Raw genomic sequence first — 25326 nt, 5'->3', positions numbered from 1 at the left:
AGAGAGACAGAGAGAGACAGAGAGAGAGAGAGACAGAGAGAGACAGAGACAGAGAGACAGAGACAGAGAGACAGAGACAGAGAGACAGAGACAGAGAGAGACAGAGAGACAGAGAGACAGAGAGAGAGAGAGATAACTGACAGTGTCATAAGGACTTCTGAGGGCCCTCAGCAGCTGCCAAGACTTCTAATGCCCAGCTAGATTTGCCAACACCTGACTATGGTGCCGGTATTTTGTCTGTCTCTTTTGGGTATTTGTTGATTCTACAGGACGAAAGTGAACTGATGAGGATGCTGGCAATGTGAATGGATGTTGTTGTGTCTTTGTTGAGTTTTGTCTTCCCAAGAACAGAGGCTGTGTGGGATTTGGGGTGGAATGGACATTGTGACCTTCAATATAGAGCATAAAATGTATGAAGAGCTGGAAAAGGAACTGGGAGCTGTCTGCCTTTGAACTCAGGGGGCAGTTGGTTAGATTTGGGCAGGAGCAGGGACCATGGAAGAGGAACCATGGAAGCTGAGAGCCTGCCTTAGGTCAGGATGAAAATACCTCTCCTTGGGTATATAATGTCAATTGATGAGGTTGTAACTTACTTGTGACCTAGGGGTGGATCGCCTTTGTACTTTCCACTACCCCTTAAGAGGGTACATAGTAGTGACTGATGATCTTGTAACATAATTGTGACCAAGGAGTAGGAAAATTTTGACCTTTGCACTTAGTGATTGACTAAATGAATGTGCTTTTTTTTTTTTTAAAGAGAACTTTGACTTTAGTACTTTGAGTCAATTAAGGAGGCTTGTTTCCTTAAGGATAATTGAGTTAAGGAGGTACTAAATGATAGTTACTAAATGAATATACTTTGTTTAAAACTATGTGACTACTTTGGTGAAAACTATGTGGCCATTTTAGTGATACGTTGTAACATTGTGAATGCTGTATTTTGATTTTCTGTGACTATTTTCTCTCAGTTTGTTAGTTCACTGTGCTGTGTAAACAGAACTTTGAAAGCTGTTCACAGCAGAGTCCTCTATAAAGTTTCTTGTTCTTGGCTTTACATTCAAATAATTTCCACAAACTTCAATTCTTTTAAAAATGGGGACGATTATAATTGCATTACGTGCCTCATAAAATTTGTATAGCAACCATACTTTTTTTTTAACAAAACAATGTAGAAATGTTAGCTGTTATCATCAAATATTTCATAAAAGTTAGTTTTATAACTGACTTATATTTTCCTATTTTTATGTTAAAATCAGAGAACAAATGATATGCTTTAAAAAAAATTGTATCTGGAATAGATCTTAGAAAAAATGTCCTAAATATAGTAAATCCTTAATATTGAAGGGAAGATGAGAGGAAGGAGGGAAGAATAGAAAGGAGTCAGAAGGGAAGGGAGGGAGGAAGAAAAGAAAAATGAAAGGAAGGAAAGAAGGAAGGAAGAAATAAGGGAGCAAGGAATTCTCACCAGGAAAAAAAAAAAGATTGAGTAAAGGTAGAATTGAAAAGCTCAAAGTATATGAAAGGAACATTTAAGTAGATGATTCTATTAGAAAGTCTTTATATTGATTAAAGTAGACAAAACAGAAAAAGGTGGTTTATAGTCAAATTGTGATATTCTGAGTAACAATTCATAGCTATTGGACTCTATTCTAAAAATGTCTATAGCAAAGTATAATCAAAAGGTTGGAGGAGTTGAAATCAGACAGACAAGGACATTTTTTAATCCTAATATCTCACAGTATGATTCCTTCATGTGTAAAATGGGCAGAATAGTAGCATGACTTAATAAACAAGTTTGTTGGGCATGGAGCCAAAAGGGCAGAGTAGAAACAGGATTTTCTCATGGTTCCCACTTTAACTTCCTCCAATTCATGTAAAAATGACTCTAAAAAAACTTTGGAGCTACAGAACCCACAGAATGACAGAGAGAAGCTAACTTCCCACTGAATACAGTCTGGCAGGCCAGCAGGAAGGGAACAACACAGGACTCTGGGAGTCAATCCAAGCCCCACGTGAGCCCAATGTTTTAGCCTCAGGATGACCACAACCAACTGCCAGCTGGAGGTACTTCAGATAACTAGCAGCTGTGGTGGTTTCCAGAATTATCAACCTGTAGATGCTAAGGAAAAAATGAGAGGTCAGTGCAGTGTGGACTTTGGGAACTGGTAGTCTGGGACTGTGCTGCTTCATGGCTGCTTCAGAGCTCCTGTCCTAAAGATTGTAGGGGGTCAAAGTGACCAGTCTGAGAGGTAATTGCTCTTGCTTCATCCTGCTTGGATCTGGATCACTATCTAGCATGGAGGTCCTGGGATATGTGACCAGTTTGCCAGAGCAGGTGGAAGCTTCAGAGAGGGCAGCCAACGAAAAGTCCCTGCAACTGAGACAACCTCAGCCAGTTGGGACAAAGCTGCCCTCTCTGGTAGTGGAGTTCTACTGTGGAAAAGGCTCAAAAGTCAAGTAATTGAGTGACAATATGAGCGACCAAAGGAAGCAAAGCAAGCACAGTAATCTGACTTTATGCTCCTATTTTGGGGACAAAAAGGATCAAAGCATGGAACAGGAGGGAGGCAGCTAAGTCAGAACTCCTACAACAAAAGCTTCCAAGAAAAAAATATGAGCTTGTTACAGGCCATAGTGGAGTTTAGGAATTATTTGAAAATAGAATAAGAGAAGTGGAAGAAAAATTGTGAAGAGATAAGAATGATACAAGAAAATAATGAAATGGGTGTCTACAACCTGGCTGAAGGACTGAAGAAAATATCACCTTAAAATAATAGACTAACTCAAATGGCAAAGAGGCTCAAAAATCCAATGAGGAGAAGAATGCCTTAAAAACCCAAATTTGCCAGATAGAAAAATAATCTCAAAACCTCACTGAAGAGAATTATTCCTTCAGAATTAGATCAGAACAAATGGAAGCTAGTGACTTTTTGAGAAATCAAGATACTCCTTTTTTTTTTGCTTTCTGGAGGGAAGTTGAGGTGAAGTGACTTGCCCAAGGTCACACGGCTAGTTTTTGTGCTAAGTATCTGAGGCCAGTGATCTATTCACTGCTCCACCTAGGCATCACTTAAAATCAAGATACTATTAAACAGATACAAACAAATGAAAAGAAAATAGAAGGAAATGTGAAATATCTCACTGAAAAAAAAAAAACAAACCACTGACCTGGAAAATCTATCCAGGAGAGTTAATATAAAAATTATGGGACGACCTGAAAGTCATGATTAAAAAAGAATGTAAAAATCATCCTTCAAGAAATTCTCAAAGAAAATTGTACTGATGTTTTAGAACCAGAGGGCAAAAAGAGGTTGAAAGAATCCATTGATCACCTCATATAAAAGATCCAAAAAAGAAAACTCCTAGGAATATTATAGTCAGGTTCTGGAGTTCCCAGATAAAGGAGAAAATATTACATCCAGCCAGGAAGAAATAAATTCAATATTGTGAAATACAATCAGGATAACACAGAATCTAGCAGTTTCTACACTTAGGGATCAAAGGGCTTGGAATATGATTTTCTGGAGATCAAAGGAGCTGGGATTAAAACCAAGACTCACCTATCCAACAAAACTGAGTGTTATGTTTCGGGAAAATATGGACATTCAATGGAATAGAGGACTTTCAAGCATTCTTGATGAAAAATCCAGAGTTGAATAGAAAATTTGACATTCATATTCAAAAAGCAAGAGAAGCATGAGAATGTAAACAGGGAAAAGAAATCCTAAGGAACTTGTCAAAGTTGAACTAAGAATAATAATGGTAGCTTATGAAACTTTGCTTAGTATGAGAAGAGTTGAATGGAATAGAAATATATACATACATATATATACATATATAGGAGTGTATATGGACATATGAATACATATGTGTGTACAAGTATACATAGAGGACACCAGCTCAATTGAATAGGAAGGCATGATACTTGAAAGGTGAAATTGAGAGGTGAGAGAGGAATATAATGAGAGGAGATGGGGATAGCCAGAATGGGATAAATCATCTCATATAGAAGAGGCATTAAAATGGAGCGTAAGAACAGGAAAGCAAAAGGGAATGACTCAACTTACTCTCATTCAATTTGGCTTAGGGAGGGAATGACATACACATTAAATAGGGTATTTCACCTTATAGGAGAGTAGGGGGATTGAGATGAGAGGAGGAATGATGGAAGGGAGGGCAGATTGGGGGGCAGGATGGTTAGAAGCACCCATTTTTTTAAAGGGACAGGATCAAAGTAGAGAATAGATCAAGTGGAGGTGGGATAGAATGGAGTGAAATATAGTCAGTCTTTCACAATGTATCCATTATGGAAATGTTTTGCATACCTACACATATACAGCTTATATTGAATTGCTTATCTTCCCAGTAAGGGTGGGTGACAATAGAGGAATGGAAAGAATCTGGAATTCAAGGTTTTAAAATCAAATGTTTAAAAATGCATTATCATTATCATCATCATCATCATCATCATTATTTTATTTGCAACTGGGAAATAAGTTATACAGGCACTGGGCCATGGAGATCCATCTTGACCAACTGGAAAGGTGGAAGGAGGATGGGGAAGATATAGGAGAGAGGAGATTGGGGAGAAGATCTTCAGTGTGATCACTCTTTTGAGGTTGTGGGTAGGGGAAAAATAGGGAGAACATTTGTAACTCAAAATCTTGTGGAAATGAATGATGTAAACTAAAAATAAATATAAAATTTAATTCAAAAAATAAAAATAAAAAGGTTATTATGTGGAAAGCCACTTTCAAATTTTATTGAAAAATCAATGTTTCCAGGGAAGTAATTAGGTGGTGTTATCCAGGAAGAATTGGAGAATATATTCATTATTGTTGATCCTATCTTGCCAATCATACAAACTATGACATTTAAGTTAACTTTAGAAACATAAATGTTATAAATCCATCATAGAATATTAACAACTTTAAAACTAGGTATTATATTTATTGCACTTTTTCAGTTAGGCTGCCTGAATAAACCATTAGCTTATTTTATTTTGATTTTAATTGATTTTTTTTCTGTTCATTTATTAGATTTTATTAATCGAAAAAAAATATTTTTAAAGGCAAAAATGCCCCACTGAATTGTATGGAAAGACTCAGTATGTGTGTGTCACACACACATATAAACACACACTAGACAACCTAGTCCAATCCCCTCATTTTGAAAATGAGGAAATCAAGGCTTGGTTTCAGGGATTTGACCAAATTTTAAAATCACAGAGTTGATTAATGCCAGCACTAGACCCTGGGTCTTCTGACTCTAGCACTATTCTTTCTTCACTTCACTAGGCTGTTTTCCACATGATATTGCTCCTCTTCCCCCCCCCCCCTTTGCCATTTTCTAGTTCAAAGTCAATTGTGGATTTCATCGAAATGCTCTTTGGTATGATTGCTTGTGAAAGCAAAGTCCCTTTGGCAATATCTTCATAGGCTCATAGATTTAAAGCCCAAAAGAAGGAAACTTAGAGGTCATCTAATCGATCTCTTCTTTCTATGGATGAGGAACTTGAGTCCAGAAAAGTTTTACAGGTAATAATAAACAAAGTCAGAGCTTGGACCCAATCCTCTCCTTCCAAGCCCACCACTCTCTTCAAAATACTACAGAACACATTGACACCATTTAATATTACTAATTACACTTTTTTACACAAATAAATTTATCTCTTAAAATCATAATTACATCTAATTGACAAGTCCCAGGCTATTGATCCATACCTATAATCCATTGAAAACCATTTACTTTCTCTTTTTATTTAACTACCCTAAAAAACTAAATCACACAGTGACCAAATTCATTTATTTGCACTCTTCTGTATCCATATTTTCCTGCTTCTCTGAAAGAGAATTCTTATATCTGTTCTTTGGGGCCATGTGTGGTCCTTAATTGATATCTTACAAGGAAAGAAAGTCAAAATTTTTTTTCAGGTGGGGGACCCTATCGAAATTATTGAAATAATGATTTTGTAAGTTCAACTTTATTGAGGCAGGCAAGTCAATAGAATGCATATTGCTAATAGATAGTAGCAACTATGTGAACATAAGAGAAAAAAGTTATGATTTATGAACATGGAATAACTATGACCTGGAAAGAAAAATAAATTATTAGTTTAAAAGTATATTTTATTTCTTTTAATCAGCTAAAATCTATCTCTCACCCTCCTCTTCCTACAACCTCCATTGATTACCCAAGAAAAAGAAAACATTGCAAAGTATAAAAATTTTCCACACTGGCCATATAAGATACGTATAAATGTATGCATATGTAGGTGTATATGTATACACACACACACACACACACACACACACATAGAATGCTTTAATGTGACTTCAAACTTTTTAAGTTCTATCTGTGGAGATGGATGGCATTTTTTTTCATAATTCCTTCATAATTTCCTTGGATCATTATATTGCTTAGTTCAGTCACTCACAGTTGATAATTTTATATTGCTGTTACTGTGTACAGACTTATGATTCTGCTCACTTCATTTTGTATATGACAATGTAAGAATTTCTAGGTTTTGTGAAAGCATTCTGTTCATCATTTCTTATACCACAATAATATTATATCACAATCATACACCACATCTTATTCATCATTCCCAGATTGATTGTCAACCCTTCAAAAATTTTTGCCACCAAAAGAAGAACTGTGTTAAATATTTTTGTACACATAGGTCCTTTTTTCAAAAATATCTTTGGGATATAGAGCTAGAATTGCTATTGCTATGTCAAAGGTTATCGAATTTTGAGAGACCTTTGGGTATATTTTAAAATTGTTCTCCAGGATGGTTGGATCAATTCACAACCCTGCTTCAGTTTCTCAATTTTCCCTTTCCCCCTCCAATATTTGTAATTTTCCTTTTTTTTGTAGAATAATCCAATCTGATAGGAAGGAAGTGGGAACTCAGAGTTGTTTTAATGTGCATTTCTAAAATCAATGGAGATTTAGATCATTTCTTTTTATATTACTATTACTTTTCATATTATTCTTTCTTTTTATATACAAGAGAGAGTTTTCTTTTTTTTTTCATTTGAAAACTGCTTGTTTATTACCTCTTACCATTTACCAATTGGTGAACAACTTGTATTCTTATACATTTGACCCAGTTCTCTATATATTTGAGAAATTAGACCTTTATCAGAGAAGCTAACTGCCTTTTCTTCACAGTTATTTTTAGTGTAATTTCTTTTCATCCTATTTTCCATTCCTTTTCTCTCCTTTCAATCAGTTCATCCTCAGAAATGTTTAGCTTCTGGCCACCACCTCCCCCAATCTACCCTCCCTTCTATCAGCCCCTTCCTTTTATTATTGTGCTCCCCTTGTTCCCTGTAGGGTAAGATATATTTCTATACTCAACTGACTGTGTTATTCCCTCTTTGAACCAATTCCAATGAAAGTAAGGATCAAGCATCATCTGTCAAATAACAATATTCCTCTTCATTATAAAATTTCTTTTGGAACTTTTTACATGAGATAATTTATCCCAGTTTACCTCACATTCCCTTCAGTTCATCCCTCTTTCTCACCCCCCTTTTTGAAATATCATTGCATCATAGCCATCTCTTTTTTCCCCTAAATTTTATGTTTAAGATATCATTCAATCATAGTCAACTCAAACCTATGTTCTCTATGTACTCTTTTGAACTGCTCTAATATAAAATTCTGAATGTTACAAGTATCTCCTTACCATGTAGAAAAGTAAAAGTTTAACTATAATGAATCCCTTGTGCTTTCCATTTCATGTTCACCTTTCTATGCTCCTATTGAGTCTTGAATTGTAAAGTAAATTTCCTATTCACCTCCAGTCTTTCCATCAGGAGAACTTAATTTTTTTTTGGTAATTTCATTGAATATCTATATTTCCTCGCAGGATAGTACTCAGTTTTGCAATATAGGTGCTTCTTGGTTGTAATAATAGCTCCTTTAATCTCTGGAATATTATATTACAAGCCATCCAGTCCTTAAATGCAAACGCTTCTAAATCTTGTGTTTTCTCAATTGTGGCCCCATAATATTTAAATTATTTATTTCTAGCTGCTTGTAATATTTTCTTCTTTACCTAGGACCTCTTTAATATGGCTATAATATTCCTGGGAGTTTTCATTTTATTATCTTTTTTCAGAAGGTGTTTGTTGAATTCTTTCAATATCACTTTTGCCTTCTGGATTGAAAACATGCGGACAATTTTACTTGATAATTGTTTTTTCTCACAGTGATTTATTTATTTTTAATTTTCAACATTAATTTCCAGAAAATTTAGAGTTACAAATGTTTTCTCCATCTTTTCCCTACTCCCCACTCCAAAAGAGTTAGCTTTTACTAATTACCCCTTTACCCTATTTACTCTCTCCTATATCCTCCCTCATATGTCTCTAATTTTCTATTAAGGCAATATGGATTTCTATACCCCAGTGCCTGTATGTCTTATTACCCAGTTGCATATAAAAACAATTTTTTAACATGTGTTTTTAAAACTTTGATGTGAAGAATCTTTCCCTTCTTCCCTCCTCACCCACCCCCCACTGGGAAGATAAGCAATTCAATATAGGTTGCACACATGTAGTTGTGCAAAACATTTCCATAGTAGTTATATTATAAAAGACTAACTATATTTCCCTCCATCCTATTCTGTCCCCCATTTATTCTATTTTCTATTTTGAACTTGTCACTTTTCAAATGGATGTGCTTCTAACTACCCCCAATCTGCCCTCCCTTCTATCATCCCTCCTCTTATACCCCCCCACACTTTCCTGTAGGGTAAGATACCTAAATATGTGTCTATATTATTCCCTCCTTAAGTCAAATTAAATGAGAGTAAGGTTGACTTATTCACTTTCACCTTCCTGCTCTTCCCCTCCATTGTAAAAGGTATCTCTTGGCTCTTTTATATGAGATAATTTACCCTATTCCATCTCTCCTTTATTTCTTCTTTCACTATATTCCTCTCTCACCTTTTAATTTATTTTAATTTTATATCATCCCTTCCTATTCAAATTATCCTGTGCCCTCTGTCTATGTATACATGTACACACATATACAAAATTCACATATGCATTTATACATAAATACACCCTCCTATACATACATACATGCATGCATATATATTCCTTCAACTATCCTCATATTGAGAAAAGTTTCATGAGTTACAATTATTGTTTTTCCATGTAGGAATGTAAATAGTTCAACTTTAATAAGTTCCTTATGATTTCTTTTTCCTGTTTGCCTTCTTATTCTTCTCTGTATTCTTATATTTGAAAGTCAAAATTTGTGTTCAGCTCTGATTTTTTCATCAAGAATACTTGTAACTCCATTATTTCATTGAAAGACCATAGTTTTCCCTGAAGCATTTTTCTCAGTTTTGCTGGGTAGGTGATTCTTGGTTTTAATACTAGCTCCTTTGACCTCTGGAATATCATATTCCAAGCCCTTTGATCCCTCAGTTTAGAAGCTGCTAAATCTTGTGTTATCCTGATTTTGTTTCCACAATACTCAAATTATTTCTTCCTAGTAGCTTGTAATATTTCCTTCCTGACCTGGGAACTCTGCAATTTGACTATGATATTCGTAGGAGTTTTCTTTTTGGGATCTTTTTCAAAAGGCAATTAATGAATTCTTTCAATGTCTATTTTGGTTCTACAATATCAGGGCAATTTTCCTTAAGAATTTCTTGAAAGATGATTTCTAGGCTCATTTTTGAATCATGGCTTTCAGGTAGTCTAATAATTTTTTAAATTATCACTTCTGGATCTATTTACCAAGGTTAGTAGTTTTTCCAATGAGATATTTCACATTGCCTTCTATATTTTCATTTGTTTGGATTTCTTTTATAGTATCTTGCTTTCTCATAAAGTCATTAGCTTCTATTTGCTCTAATCTAATTTTTTTTATTTAATTCTTTCATTTATTAATTTGTTTGTTTCCTTTTAGTTTACAGGATTCAATTCCACAATTCCTTGAATTTCACATTTTGTTCCCCTCCCCCCCCCATGGCGTCTTATAATCAAGTATAGGATCTGTAAATACTTTCACATTATACAATGGTCAGGTTATAAGGATGGATTGTACCAGCTGGAATGAAAAATGGTAAAGAGGACATAAAATCAAATAAGAGAACGAAAAAGATCAGGTATTTTGCTTCCATCTGGATATAAATTTAGTTCTTTCTAGTTCTTTCTCTGGATGCACATTTTTCTCTCCATCATGCATCCTTTGGGATTGACTTATATCCCTGCATTGTTGAGAAGAGTCCAGTCTATCAAAGGTGGTCATCACACATATGTTGTGTCTGTAATTGTGTACAAATTCCTCCTGGTTCTACTCTCCTCACTCAGCATCAGTTCTTTTAAGCCTCTCCAGGTAAATATGAAGACCGCCTGCTCCCCGTTTCTTAGAGCGCAATAATATTCCATAAAATGCATATACCACAACTTGTTAAGCCATTCCCCAATTGATGGACACCCCCCTAATTTCCAATTCTTTGCCACAACAAAAAGAGCTGCTATAAACATTTTTGTACATACGGGTCTTTCTCCCATTTCTATGATCTCTTTGGGATATAACCCTAGGAGTGGTATTGCTGGATCAAAGGGTATGAAAGTATTTATAGCCCTTTGGGCATAGTTCCAGATTGCTCTCCAGAAAGGCTGGATCAGTTCACAACTCCACCAACAATGCATTAGTGTTCCAGTTTGCCCACATCCTCTCCAGCATTTGTCATTTTCCTGTTCTGTCATCTTAGCAAATCTGACTGGTGAGATGTGGTAACTCAGAGTTGTTTTGATTTGCATTTCTCTAATCAATAGTGAATTAGAGCATTTCTTCATGTGCTTATAGATAGCTTTAATTTCTTTCTCTAAAAACTGCCTGTTCATATCCTTTGACCATTTATCAATTGGGGAATGACTTGTATTCTTATAAATTTGACTCAGTTCTCTGTAAATTTTAGAGATGAGTCCTTTGTCAGAGACATAGGTTGTAAAGATTCTTTCCCAATTTCCCACCTCCCTCTTAATCTTGGTTACATTGGCTTTATTTGTACAGAAAGTTTTCAATTTCATGTAGTCAAAATTATCCATTTTACATTTTGTAATGTTCTCTAATTCCTGTTTCGTCATAAGGTCATTCCCTCTCCACAAGTCTGATAGGTAAACTATTCCTTGTTTTAGCAGACTGCTTACAGTATCAACCTTTATACCTAGATCATGAACCGATTTAGACTTGATTTTGGTATATGGTGTTAGATAATGGTCTATTTCCAGTTTCTGCCATACTATATTCCAGTTTTCCCAGCAGTTTTTGTCAAATAGTGAGTTCTTATCCCAAAAACCAGGGTCTGGGGGCTTATCAAACAATACATTACTGTAGTCGTTGACTTCTGAACCTCATGTGCCTAATCTATTCCATTGATCCACTCCTCTATTCCTAAGCCAGTACCAAGTAGTTTTGATGACTGCTGCTTTATAGTACAGATTGAAATCTGGTAAAGCTAGTCCACCTTCCCTAGCATTTTTTTTTTCATTAATTCCCTTGATATTCTGGACCGTTTATTCTTCCAGATGAATTTTGTTACTATTTTTTCTAACTCTATAAAGTAGTTTTTTGGTAAATTAATTGGTATGGCACTAAATATATAATTTAATTTAGGTAAAATTGTCATTTTTATTATATTAGCTCGACCCAGCCATGAGCAATTGATATTTTTCCAATTAGTTAGATCTGACTTTATTTGTGTGAAAAGTGTTTTGTAGTTTTGATCATACAGGTCCTGGGTTTGTTTTGGCAGGTAGATTCCCAAATATTTTATAATGTCTACAGTAACTTTAAATGGGATTTCTCTTTCTACTTCTTGCTGTTGAGTTTCATTGGAAATATATAGGAATGCCGAGGATTTATGTGGGTTTATTTTATATCCTGCAACTTTGACAAATTTATTTATTGTCTCAAGAAGTTTTTTACTTGATTCTCTGGGATTCTCTAAGTATATCATCATATCATCTGCGAAGAGTGATAACTTGGTCTCTTCTTTGCCTAACTTGATTCCTTTGATTTCTTTTTCTTCTCTAATTGCTACTGCTAACATTTCTAGTACCAGATTGAATAAGAGGGGTGATATTGGACAACCTTGTTTCACCCCTGATCTTATGGGAAATGCTTCCAGCTTCTCCCCATTGCATATAATACTTGCTGATGGCTTTAAATAGATGCTACCTATTATTTTAAGGAAGGCTCCATTTATTCCTATACTTTCTAATGTTTTTAATAGGAATGGATTTTGTATTTTGTCAAAAGCCTTTTCTGCATCTATTGAGATGATCATGTGGTTTCTGCTAGTTTCATTGTTGATATGATCAATTATACTGATGGTTTTCCTAATATTAAACCATCCTTGCATTCCTGGAATAAATCCTACCTGATCAAAGTGTATTATTCTTGAGATAAGTTGCTGTAGTCTTTTGGCTAGTATTTTATTTAGAATTTTTGCATCTATATTCATGAGGGAGATTGGTCTATAATTTTCTTTCTCTGTTTTATCTCTTCCTGATTTAGGTATCAGTACCATATTTGTGTCATAAAAAGAATTTGGTAGGACTCCTTCTTCACTAATTTTTCCAAATAATTTGTAGAGTATTGGAATTAATTGTTCTTTAAATGTTTGATAGAATTCACTAGTGAATCCATCTGGCCCTGGAGATTTTTTCCTAGGGAGGTGACTGATGGCTTGTTCAATTTCTTTTTCTGAGATGGGATTATTTAAGCAATTTACTTCCTCTTCAGTTAATCTGGGCAACTTGTATGTTTCTAAATATTCATCCATTTACCTAAGATTGTCAAATTTATGTGCATACAATTGGGAAAAATAATTCCTAATTATGTTTTGATTTCCTCTTCATTGGAGGTAGATTCACCCTTTTCATTTTTGATACTCATAATTTGGTTTTCTTCTTTCTTTTTTTTATCATATTGACTAAGGGTCTATCAATTTTGTTGATTTTTTCATAAAACCAGCTCTTGGTTTTATTTATTAGTTCAATAGTTTTCTTAATTTCGATTTTATTAATCTCTCCTTTAGTCTTCAATATTTCTAGTTTAGTATTTAATTGGGGATTTTGAATTTGTTCTTTTTCTAGGTTTTTTAATTGCATGCCCAATTTGTTGAGCTCCCTTTTCTCTAATTTAATCACGTATGCACTCAGGGATATAAAACTTCCCCTAAGAACTGCCTTTAATGCATCTCACAGATTTTGGTATGTTGTCTCATTATTATCATTCTCTTGAATGAAATTACTGATTGTTTCTATAATTTCCACTCATTCTTTAGGATCAAATTGATTAATTTCCAGTTAGTTTTTAGTCTGTCTTTCCCTGGCCCTTTATTGCATATAATTTTTATTGCATCATGATCTGAGAATGATGCGTTTAATATTTCTGCCTTACTGCATAGAATTGTGAGGATTTTATGCCCTAGAACATGGTCAATTTTTGAGTATGTGCCATGAACCGCTGAGAAGAAAGTATATTCCTTTTTATCCCCATTCAGTTTTCTCCAGAGATCTATCATACCTATCCTCTCTAACATCTTGTTCACCTCCTTAACTTCTTTCTTGTTTATTTTTGAGGTTGGATTTATCAAGTTCAGATAGGGGGAGATTAAGGTCTCCCACTAGTATAGTTTTGCTATCTATTTCTTCCTCTAATTCCTTTACCTTCACCTCTAGGAATTTGGATGCTGCACCACTTGGTGCATATATGTTAAGTAGTGATATTGCTTCATTCTCGATGGTGCCTTTTAACAGGATATAGTTTCCTTCCTTATCTCTTTTAATTAGGTCAATTTTTGCATTTGCTTTATCTGAGATAAGGATTGCTACCCCTGCTTTTTTTACTTTAGCTGAGGCATGATATATTTTACTCCAATCTTTTACCTTTACCTTGAGTGTATCCCTCTGTTTCAAATGTGTTTCTTGTAAACAGCATATTGTAGGATTATGATTTCTAATCCATTCTACTATCCGTCTCTGTTTTATAGGAGAGTTCATTCCATTCACATTTACGGTTATGATTGTTATCTGTTTCTTTCCCCTCATCCTATACCTGCCCTGTTAATGTTCATATTTTCCCTCCCTTCTCCCTTCCCCCCCCTTAATAGTTTTCCTTTTGACCACCGCCTCCCTCAGTGTTCCCTTTTTGGCCCCCCTCCCTTTTCCTCCCCTTTTCCCCTTACTACTTCCCTCCCTACAAACCACTGCCACCCCCCTTTTGTAACCCTTTCCCTGTCCTACTACCTGTAGGATATTGTTATACTTAATGAGGTATGCTTTTTTTCTTTGCATCAAGAATGACAGGAACAGATCTCATGTGAAGCTCCTCTCCCTCCCCTCTTTCCCTCTAAAATGATGTGTGTTCTCCTTGTTTACCTTTCTAAGTCACTGTTGCTTCTCATAATTGGAAGTTGAATTTTCCATTGAGTTCTGGCTTTTTTATCAAGAAGGTCTGGAACTCTGTTATATCATTGAATGACCATCTCTTTGCCTGGAAGAATATGTTCAGTCTCGCTGGGTATGTGATCCTTGGTTGTAATCCGAGCTGTTTTGCCTTCCTGAAAATTGTATTCCACTGCCTCCGATCTTTCAGTGTGGAGGATGAGAAATCCTGTGCAATCCTCACTGTGAACCCTCGATATTTGAATTGTTTCTTTCTGGCCACTTGAAGTATTTTCTCTTTTATCCGGTAGTTCTGGAGTTTGGCCACAACATTTCGAGGATTTTTCAGTTTGGGATCTCTTACAGCAGGTGCCCGGTGGGTTCTGTCGATTTCTATTTTCCCCTCAGGATCTAGTATCTCAGGGCAGTTTTCCTTAACGAGCTCTTGGAGAATGTTGTCCAGGCTCATTTTTTCATCATAATTTTCTGGTAGGCCTATGATTCTCAGATTATCTCTCCTGGATCTGTTTTCCAGGTCAGTTATTTTTTCTTTGAGGAATTTACCTCTTTTTCTAATTTTTCATTTTTGTTGTTTTGCTTGGCTACTTCTTGGTTCCTCATAGAGTTATTTGTTTCCATTTCTTTAATTCTGGTTTTCAGCAAATCATTTTCCTTGGTTAATTTTTGAAGCTCCTTTTCCATATCATACACTTTTCTTTTTAGAGAGATATTTTCCTCATAATGTTTTTCTAATTCTGCTATTTTCATTTTGAGAGAGTTATTCATTTTGTCTTCTATCTCTCTTATTTTGCTTTCAAAGTTCCTTTTGATCTCATCTAGGAGAGCCTTCTGTGCTTGGGATCCATTCCCTGTTGAAGTCTCAGCTGTGGGTGTGGAGTCCACATTGTCTCCCTCTGAGGTTGGTTCCTCCCTCTGAGGATAGTAGGACTCCAGAGTCTTTATCTTTGTAGTCTGCTTTCTACCCATTTTGAGGCAGTGACCTAGCCACGTCCTTCCTCTAGGATCCCAAGTCTTTAATGTAGAGGGTTTTGCCCTGGGGCAAGAGTTATTATATTTTCAGGGTCAGAGGGGGGGTTTGGAACAAGTGGGGTTCACTCTGTCATCCTTGTCTTTGGAGGTCCTGAAAGGGGCTTTTTTTTTTTAAAGATTTCTGGGCTATGAAGTGGTAGCCCCAGGAGTGTTTGCTGTCCAGTATAGGGGCCCCTGTATTTGCTTCTTACCTTGCTCTTTCCAGTCCCAGCCCTTTGGTGATAGGCCTGGTAGTGGACCTTGTGGTTGGTGGGAAGACTTGCCCTCTGAGTTGATCAGGCCCCTTCCAGGCCTGCGTCCACCAGCTACGCCACGCCTTCCCGCACAGGCCGCTGCGCATTCCCAGCCTGCACCTGCCGCACTGCTGCGCTGCTGCCGCCGTGCCTTCCTGGCCTGCCCTCTAATCTAATTTTGAAGGAATTATTCTCTTCAGTGAGATTTGGAAATTCCTTTACCATCTTGTCTATTCAACTTTTTAAGGCATTCTTCCCCTCATTGGCTTTTTGGGCCTCTTTTGTCATTTAAATTAGTTTTTTTAGGGTATTTTCTTCATTATTTTTTGGGTCTCTTTTAGAAGGCTTTTGGCTCACTTTTCAACATTTTCTTGCATCATTCGCATTTCTCCTTTTCATTTTTTCTCCACTTCTCTTACTTAATTTTCAAAATCTTTCTTGAGTTCCTCCATGGACTATAAGTAATTCATATTGTTTTCTTGGAAGCTTTACATCCAGTAGTTTTGACTTCATTCTCTTCTTCTGGTTTCATGTTTTGATCCTTTTTGTCCCCCAAAAAGGATTCTATGGTCTTATTTCATTTTTTCTGCTTACTCATCTTGCCAGTCAATTACTTGACTTTTGAGTTTTTTTCCACATTAGAACTCTGCTTCCAGAATGGAGAGTGCTTTGTCCCAAATCACTGGGGTTTTCGCAAATAGTGTCAGTGGTCTAGGGGGAGGGCACCTTCTCTACAGGCACCCTGAGCTCTGGAACACTGTTACACACCCCAGGACCATCACCCAAGACAGCAATCCAGATCCAAGAAGGAGTGATTACCCTCTGAATGGTTGCTTGATCCCCCTATGATCTGTAGGCCAGCAGCTCTGGAAGCAGCCCCATTGAAGCAGCTGCAGCTGCTGAACCTCTGTCACCTCTCGGCCTGGGGGCAGGGGCTTAACCACTCTCCTCTGTTACCCAGTTCCAACAGAGTTCCCCACTGCCCTTTTACTTTCTCTTTGGTGTTCATGGGTTTAGAAGTTTGGAAACTTTCACAGCTGCTCATGATTCACTCTCCTGAAATCTGCTCTGGCCAGTCTGTGCTGCTGGTTGTGGTGCCCATTGAGAGGGTACCTCCTCAGATCTCTGACAAAATTTGTGAGAACCCCAGTGATTTGGAACAAACCTTTCTCCATTCTGGAAGCAGAGTTCTATTGTGGAAAAGAGCTCAAAAGTCAAGTAATTGTCTGTCAAGATGAGTAAGCAGACAAAGTCTGTGCTGTGTTTGCCGCTCAGGTCTGGTCCTGGATGGTTCATATGGGACTGCTGTAGGCTCCCAGGTAGGTAAAATAGACCCTTCCTGTTGGCCTGCCAGGCTTACCTCAGCAGGAAATTTGTTTCTCTCTTTTCCTTTGTGGGCTATGTAGCTCTAAAATTTGTTTTATTTTTTTAATATTTTACAGGTATTGGACATGGTTGGAGGGGAGTTCCTGTTTTTACTCTACCATCTTGGCTCTGCCCCCTCGATAATTATGGGTGGAGCCATAAGGGTTGAGTAAAAGCAGAGACTTCCTTGAGATGACCCCCAAAACCCTTCAAATATTTGTAAGATAAACAAACTCTATAGCTGCAGGATCCACAAAATGACAGAATGAAGCCAATTTCCAGTACAAGACTTGCAAGGTGACATGAAAGGTCTATTGTACTAGATTGAGAGAGAAGCACCAACCAATACTGACTGTGCCTACACAGACTGGGCCCCCCAGAAAACTTGGAGCACACTTCTGAGACCAGAATCAGTGGCAACTGTTGTGGCTTCCAAACTTCTCAACCTACAAATGCCAGACAACTTAGAAGCTCAGTAGGAAAGGTCTTTTAGACCTGGGTGAGAGAGTAGCATGTACGTGCCCAAGCCCAGGATTGGTGGCGGCACTGGCTGCTTCTGGAGCTCTTGAACCACAGGCAGTGGGGGGATCAAGCAACTCATCAGAGGGGGATTACAAAGATCCTTTTGCTGGTGCTGATGTAGGACTCTCTTTCTTTGCTCATGCTATGATCTGGGTTGCAGTCCTGGGGTGAGAAGTGATGGCCTGGCAGAATATGTGGTGGTGGTGGAGATGGAATCCTCCTCATAGTTCCAAGGCAGAAAAGAGTTCTTGTGATCACTCAATGACCATAACCAAAAAGAAGCAATTTAAGTATTATGGAAACAACATCAGCATAACACAAGATTTAGCAGCTTCTACCTTAAAGAACCAAAGAGCTTGGAAAGTTGTTTTCCAGAGGGCAAAGGAGCTAGAATTTAAAACAAGAATCACCTACCATTACAATTCTCACCTTAACCCAATGTAATGAGATTCCTCCCCCCTTTCCCTCAAATATAAAAGCTTTTTCTTGCCTCATTTATGTGAGATAATTAACCCCCTATTAACTCTCCTCTTCTCTTTCTCCAAGTACATGGCGCTCTCATCCCTCAATTTTATTTTTTAGATATCATTTCTTCTAGTTAAACTGGCCCTGTGCCCTCTGTATGTGTGTGTGTATATATATATATATATATATATATACACACACACACATACACATATGTATATATGTATGTGTGTGCATGTATATGCATATACGTATGTATACACATCTATGAATATGTGTGTACACATGTGTGTATGCATATGTATATTACCTCTAACTACCTTAATACTGAGAAAGATCTCATGAGTTGCAAATATCTTTCCATTTAGAAATGTAAATAGCACAATTTTAATAAGTGCTTTATGATTTATCTTTCCTGTTTACCTTTTTATGCTTCTCTTGATTCTTGTATTTGAAAGTCAAATTTTCTATTCTGTTCTGGTCTTGTAATCAAGAATGCTTCAAAGTTCTCTATTTCATTGAATGTTTATTTTTCCCCCAAAATACTATACTCAGTTTTGCTGGATAGGTTATTCTTGGGTTTAATCCTAGCTCTTTTGCCCTCAAAATATCATATTCCAAGCCCCTCCCTCTCCTCCCACCCAGATCCTTTAATGTAGAAGCTGCTAGACTTTGTGTTATTCTGAATGTGACTTCATGATATTGAATTGTTTGTTTTTGGCTGCTGACAATATCAGTGAGCTCTGAAATTAGATAAATATTCCTAAGAGTTTTCAATTTGGACATTCTTTCAGAAGGTGATTGGTGGATTCTTTCAATTTCTATTTTCCCCTCTTGTTCTAGAAGATCAGGCCAGTTTTCTTTGGTAATTTCTTGAAAAATAATTTCTAGGCTCTTTTTTCTGTCCATGGCTTTTAGGTGGTCCAATAATTTTAAAATTATCTTTCCTGGATTTATTTCCCTGGTCAGTTCTTTTTCCAATGAGATATTTCACTTTGTCAACTATTTTTTTTTCATTCTTTTTCTTCTGTTTTGTAATTTCTTGATTTCTCCTATAGTCATTAACTTCCATTTGCTCCATTCTAATTTTAAGGAACTATTTTTTTAAGTGACCTTCTGGAGTTCCTTTTCCTTTTGGCTAATTACTCTTTTTAATTTTGTTATAGTGTGGCTTTCTTCCCAGGGTAGAGATAGCATAGTCCCAAGTTTCAGTGTTCTATTTCTGTCCTGTTTTCAGAGTTAGTTTGTGGGGTCTGTGAGTTTTTAGTTCTTCTAAGGAGAGAAGTGGTCACTGCTTTTCTGGCCTGTCCTCTACTATGTGAGTAACTACTAGCACTCTTTTCCATTCTGAAAGTATGAGCAGGTTTTCTGTCTCATTTAGGGTTACGTGCTATAGTTTGCTAGTATCCCTATTCTTCCTGGAACTGTGGCCTGGAAGCACAAGTGGACAATACAACAGAGTAATTTACCTTTTGTTAGCAAATATTAAATTATAATTTCATTCTGACAAGATGACTGACTCCCTTACTAACTGTGCACTGAAAACTGTGGAAGCCTCCATTGCCAGCGTCTGTTGCCACCAAGGCCTGCTGCTGGTTTACCAAAATATATTCTCTATTGGACTGCACTCCAGTCTTACCCCAGTAAAACAGCCTTTTCTTGCTTGACCCTCTAAGTTTTCTTGACCTGGAAAATTAATGTAATCCATTCTTTTCTTGGTTCTGCCACTCTAAATATGTTTTGAGGCATTATTTCACAGTTGTTTGGATGTGATTTAGGGAAACTTTTTTTGAATCCTTTCTGTGCTATCTTGGCTCCAGCCTCTCTGGTGCACTCTCTATGTCTGTTTAGAGATGTTTAGAGGAGTGAAGAATATCATACTAATTTCTACCTCAACAACATAGTGACTTCACCTTTAACCATGGCCTCATTTCCATCAAAATTCAGAAGATGATATCATTTACTTTTCACTCTCATCTTCACCACTTCAAAATACCAGGAAACACATCAAATTAAGTAACAATAATTTTAAGAAAAAAGAAGAGAGGGCGGCCAGGTAGCACAGTGAGTAAGAGCAACGGCTCCAGTGTTGAGAAGACCTGGAGATCGAATCCCGGGCTCAGACACTTAGCACCCACCCAGAAACACCTGGCCGTGTAACCTTGAGCAAGTTACTTAACCCCAATTGCTTAGGGGCGGCCAGGTGGCTCAGCGAGTAAGAGTGCTGGCTCCAGTGTCGGGATGACCTGGATCAAATCCGGGCTCAGATACTCAGCACCACACCCAGAAATAATAACTGGCCATGTAACCTTGAGCAAGTTACTTAACCCTTATTGCTTAAAAAGAAAGAAAGAAAGAAAAAAGAATAGAAAAGGGAATACTCCTGCAAAAGATAATTACGTCTATAATCACAAGAGCAAAATAAAAAATATATATAATGAAGCCAGTGTGTCTGACATCCTGTTACAAGCTATCTCCATTACAGTCTCCTCATTATCCACCATGAGGGTATTTCACTTCTAGCTTTTTAATTAATCTGATGGTATTTTACTTGTCTCATCAAAGTTTTGCCTTGGTAGTTATTCTAACTTTTAGAATATCTGCTAGAAAAGAGTGGGACTTTTGGGAAGACAAACTCTGTATCTTATTCCAACATAATTTAGTCTTTCATGAGTCAAGGACTCATGAAATCATCTGGATATTGAACATAGAGGACCTAGGAAGCTAAACCAAACCAAGTAAATATGCATTTTTTTTCTCAAGAGAGAGTTGCTTACTGAAACTGTCAGGGAAAATTATTGATTCAGTAATGACCATGCAAATCTAGTTATAAGTATCATTCTAGTTCAGTATAAACATAAAAATCTAGTTTTAATGACCTCTATGTAATGCAAATAGAATAAGTTTTTAAAAATTAAAGACAAAGCATCCTGGGGATAATGAATATAAGAGATAATATGGGTCACAACTTTCCAACAACAGAAGAAAAGTGTCACTGAAAGCATCCATTTTATACACAAATAGGAAAATTAACAACATCCAGAATAAAATAACTCTAGAAGAAAAAAAAATTGCGAAAACTTGTGAACACTTGTCTCTAGTATTCCATCTGACCCTATTTGATGACCATGCTGGTCTAAAAAGTGCTACTTTCCTCATGGAAGTTACAATTTTATGCATTACAATGCCCTGGAAATATGACAGTATTGAGCCCATTGCTTTCAACAGTTAAGGGATATGAATCTAAGACCTTCCAAAGTTTCATCATTGAGAAAGTCAGAAGAAAAAAAGAAAGTATGGGGGAGAATGTGGAGAAAGTGTGCCACTAATTATAATAATTTGATAATGTATGGAAGAAAATAGGCAACCAGAAGAAAGACTAAGAGAAATGTAGAGAAGTGAACTATAAATAATATTTCAGTTTCTCTTTAGTAGTGTTCCTAATGAGATGCTATTTGTAATGTACTTGGCAGAGTGACTGCGCATAATAGGCAATTAATAAATATTTGCAATCTTTTCTTCCTGTGCCTTTGCTACTAGACTCATGGGCAAGCTTAGAGAGCGAAGAAAGCCAGTCAAATATAGAAGGGTGGAGCCTCAAATAATATGACTTTGAGAAAGTGAGAAAAGGTCAAATTATAGTAGTCACTCAGAGTCTCCCTAGGCTGTCCCCTAATATAATAGATCATCATAACAGCTTGATAGCAATAGACTTTATTCAACTCTGCTTCCCCAGACACCACAGAGAATCAGCAGTAGGGGCCACAGGAGAGGTGCAGGACTATTATGTCAATGGAAATGAAAGAATGGATAGGGAAAAATAAAATAGCATGCTTGTCAACTACACAAAATTAATTTCAGGGGACAATATGTAATTATAAAAATATATAGGTACATGTAAGATATATACAGAAGAGATAAAAGTGATTTTGCAGGACATGTATAAGCAGGATGAAATAAATGCAAAGCACCCTACATGGAGAGAATAGGTCGATTTTTAAAAAAGGGGAGGAAAGTTAAATTGAATTGGGGGAAGAAAACTATAGAATGACTGAGAAAGGTAGATAAAAGGTAATTGAAGAGGAAAAAAGAGTACAAGAAATTGGAGAAATTAACTTCTTCAGTGAACAAGTACTTAGCAATAAAGGAACTGAGTTAAAATCTCTTGAAGAAGAAAAAGATACTACAGGAAACTCTGCAATGCTTCAAGAAATGACAGTGGAGTAACATGAAAAGGATTAAGCAATATCAAATAGTGGAGACACATTTTGGTGGTTTATAAATGAAATTTTCCAACCCATTAGAGGGCAAAGTAAATGTAGAAAGAATTCACCTATAATCTTCTGAAAGTAGTCTCATGAAGGAAATTCATAGAAATGTCATAGACAAAATTCAGACATCCCACATTAATATTAACAATTATAATAATACAACCATCTTGAAAGGAGTTCAAGTTCAATGATCTATAATCATGATCATATAAAATGTAGAAGCTTCCACTCAAAACTAAATAATAGATAATATAGCATGATTCAACATATATAGCTTTATACTAAAGATTAATTTGCCCAACAAAGCTGAGTGTAATCCTCCAGAGAGAAAAACAGGTCTTCAGTAGAGTCAAGGACTTTAAAGAATTTCTGATAAAATATACACACAATATTACTGATACAACAAACTCTATTATTACAATATCCTAATAACAAATTATTCATAACTTAATGGTAACAATACATAATATATGTCCAAATATTAAACAATAATAAGTGTCATAATAAATAATATTAGAATAAATTATGTGACCAGAGTAGAATTTGCTAAGGGCTTATGTTATAGGTATATTTTATATAACAAAATTCTTGTTTTTAATTCATGATCTATTATTATCTCCTAGACTAAATTGGAATCCCTTGTTTCACAGTTGCTTTCAATACAAAAGCATAAAAGTCAACCACCATGTGGTAGCAGGATGTGGGGAATAATGGACAGAGGGAGGAAAAGCAGACCATTACTTTATGGGTTTTGCTCAACACATGGTGACCACTATATTGCATGATTAACTACTGTAGTATAAATACCTTTGACTGGATAATTAACCTAGGGATTGCTGTCTTTGTAGATAAGGGAGAAAACACTGAGTTAATGTTTCAGACTGAATTGAATTGAATTTTATATCATCATTTTTTTCTAACCTGCTCGGATAGCCTTCTTATTATGCTAGTCAGTCCATAAACATTTATTAAGCATTTATTACGCATCAGAAACTGTGGATAATGAAAAAAGAGAGGAGCGGAGGAGGCAAAGACAGTCTCTACCCTCAATGAATGCACGAGTTAATGGGGAACACATATAAATGAATAAATACATAGAAAACGGGAAATTTAATCACTTTTAGATTCTTGATTATGATAATTGTGGATATTTTTTCTGCCTTTCCACATTTGGGGGAAAAAAATTCTCCCTACTCTTTTCTTTGGGGGAGGGAGAGAAAATAAGTTACCTCTAGGAATCCATGTATAAATTTTGTATTACATTTTAATATATTTGTATTCTCCATTATTTCCTTTTTTAAACCCTCCCTCACTCAAAGCAAAGTCAACTGGAAATAACGTCATTATTTTCCTGATGTTATGTTTCCCTTCAAAAATGAAGGACAAATACAGCAACGATATTTTCTTTTATATAATTAAAGCAAAAATGGCTTAAAAAGTCCTAGAATCGATAGGATCAAAATAAGCACTATTTACTTTTGTTAATCAACTGTTTAATAAAGCTCTACAAAATAGTGTACCCCTCAAAAATAAAAAATACATAGATTGTTTTGTATATTCACCACACTCATATGCTTCCCTAAAAACTTATTCCTTCAATGCTTCTCTTTAACAAAACCAAAGGAAGTATCATTTTATTGCTTTTTCAAAAAGCAGCAAAAACAGCAAATATGACTCATTCATGAAATCACCAAGTAAAATAGGCTTGATATACAAAAAAATTCAGCATCTATTCACAGTCAAGCAGGAAGGAGGAAAAGCAACATTGGTATGACTGAGCTCCCAATGAGGCAGTTCCAATTTTGAGCAAAATCCTGAATGGAGTATGTTCTGAATAGTCTATTAATCTCTCTCTCTCTCTCTCTCTCTCTCTCTCTCTCTCTCTCTCTCTCTCTCTCTCTGTCTCTCTCTTGTCTAATAGTAATGTGAAGGTGAACTAAGTAGGTATTTAGGCAGGCAAAGTTTGACAAAATAGGTAGATGAAATTATTTCAGAAAGATTGATAGAGACTGAATTGTCATTTTCAAATTTATTTTAATTTCTTCAACAAATAGTTCTAAAAATGAAATAGATTTTTAAATTACCCAAAAGAAAGATTTAGACATTCTACAACCAATTTGAAAATTGACAAAATCATTCAAGGCATAATCCCAATATGTTCTCCCTCAACCTATATAAAATCACAGTCACATTAGTTCTAACCAATATGCCTCCAATAGGTTGAATCTGCTCCAGAACCAAAGATGAAGCCAAGAAAATATAAAAGGTTCTTTTACTTCAAAGAAAAGTTGCTAATTAGGAAAGTCCAAGTTTTCATCCCCCAAATGACTCTGAAATTTCTTATGTTGGAATGAGGTAAAAGTAAGAAGTGCCTGAGGAAATATGAGAAGAGTTCAGTGCCATTGTGTATAGAAAGGATAGGGAATCATGAAAGCAGAGATCTTCACACAGAATACTTATGAAACAGAAGAGATACAGAGAACATGAGGAATATATTAAAGTATACATGTGAGTCGAAAAAATGTTTTTTCTCATTTAGAATGAAATGTTTCATAAAAATTCAGGGCAAGAACCACTAGGCAGGTCCTTGGCCAAATATTTGAGCTTTAATTATTTATTTAGAAGATCTATAAAGTTGACATGGCATTTACCAAATGACATGACAAACATTAAGTGGGTTATATTTCACAATTCTTTCTTTTACAATTTTTGGTCCTTATTAATTTGTTTGTTTACTTTTTGTTTACAAGATTCAGTTCCACAATTCCTTAAGTTTAATATTTTATCTCCCTCCCTCTCCTCCCCTCCCACCCCCATGGTGGCATACAGTCAAGTATAGGATTGGCTAATACTTTCACATTAGACATTAGTCAGGTTATAAAGAAGGATTGTATCAGACGGAATGAACTATAGGAAAGAGGAAACAAAGCCAAACAATAAAAAGAGCATGTAGTTTGCTTCAGTCTGTATTCAAACTCAGTTCTTTCTCTG

This window comes from Petaurus breviceps, unplaced genomic scaffold (assembly GCF_028583685.1).
Source record: "Petaurus breviceps papuanus isolate PSGF00001 unplaced genomic scaffold, PetGlider_PUasm1.0 175, whole genome shotgun sequence".
NCBI classification, from domain to species: Eukaryota; Metazoa; Chordata; class Mammalia; order Diprotodontia; family Petauridae; genus Petaurus; species Petaurus breviceps.
This window is presented reverse-complemented; position numbering follows the sequence as displayed.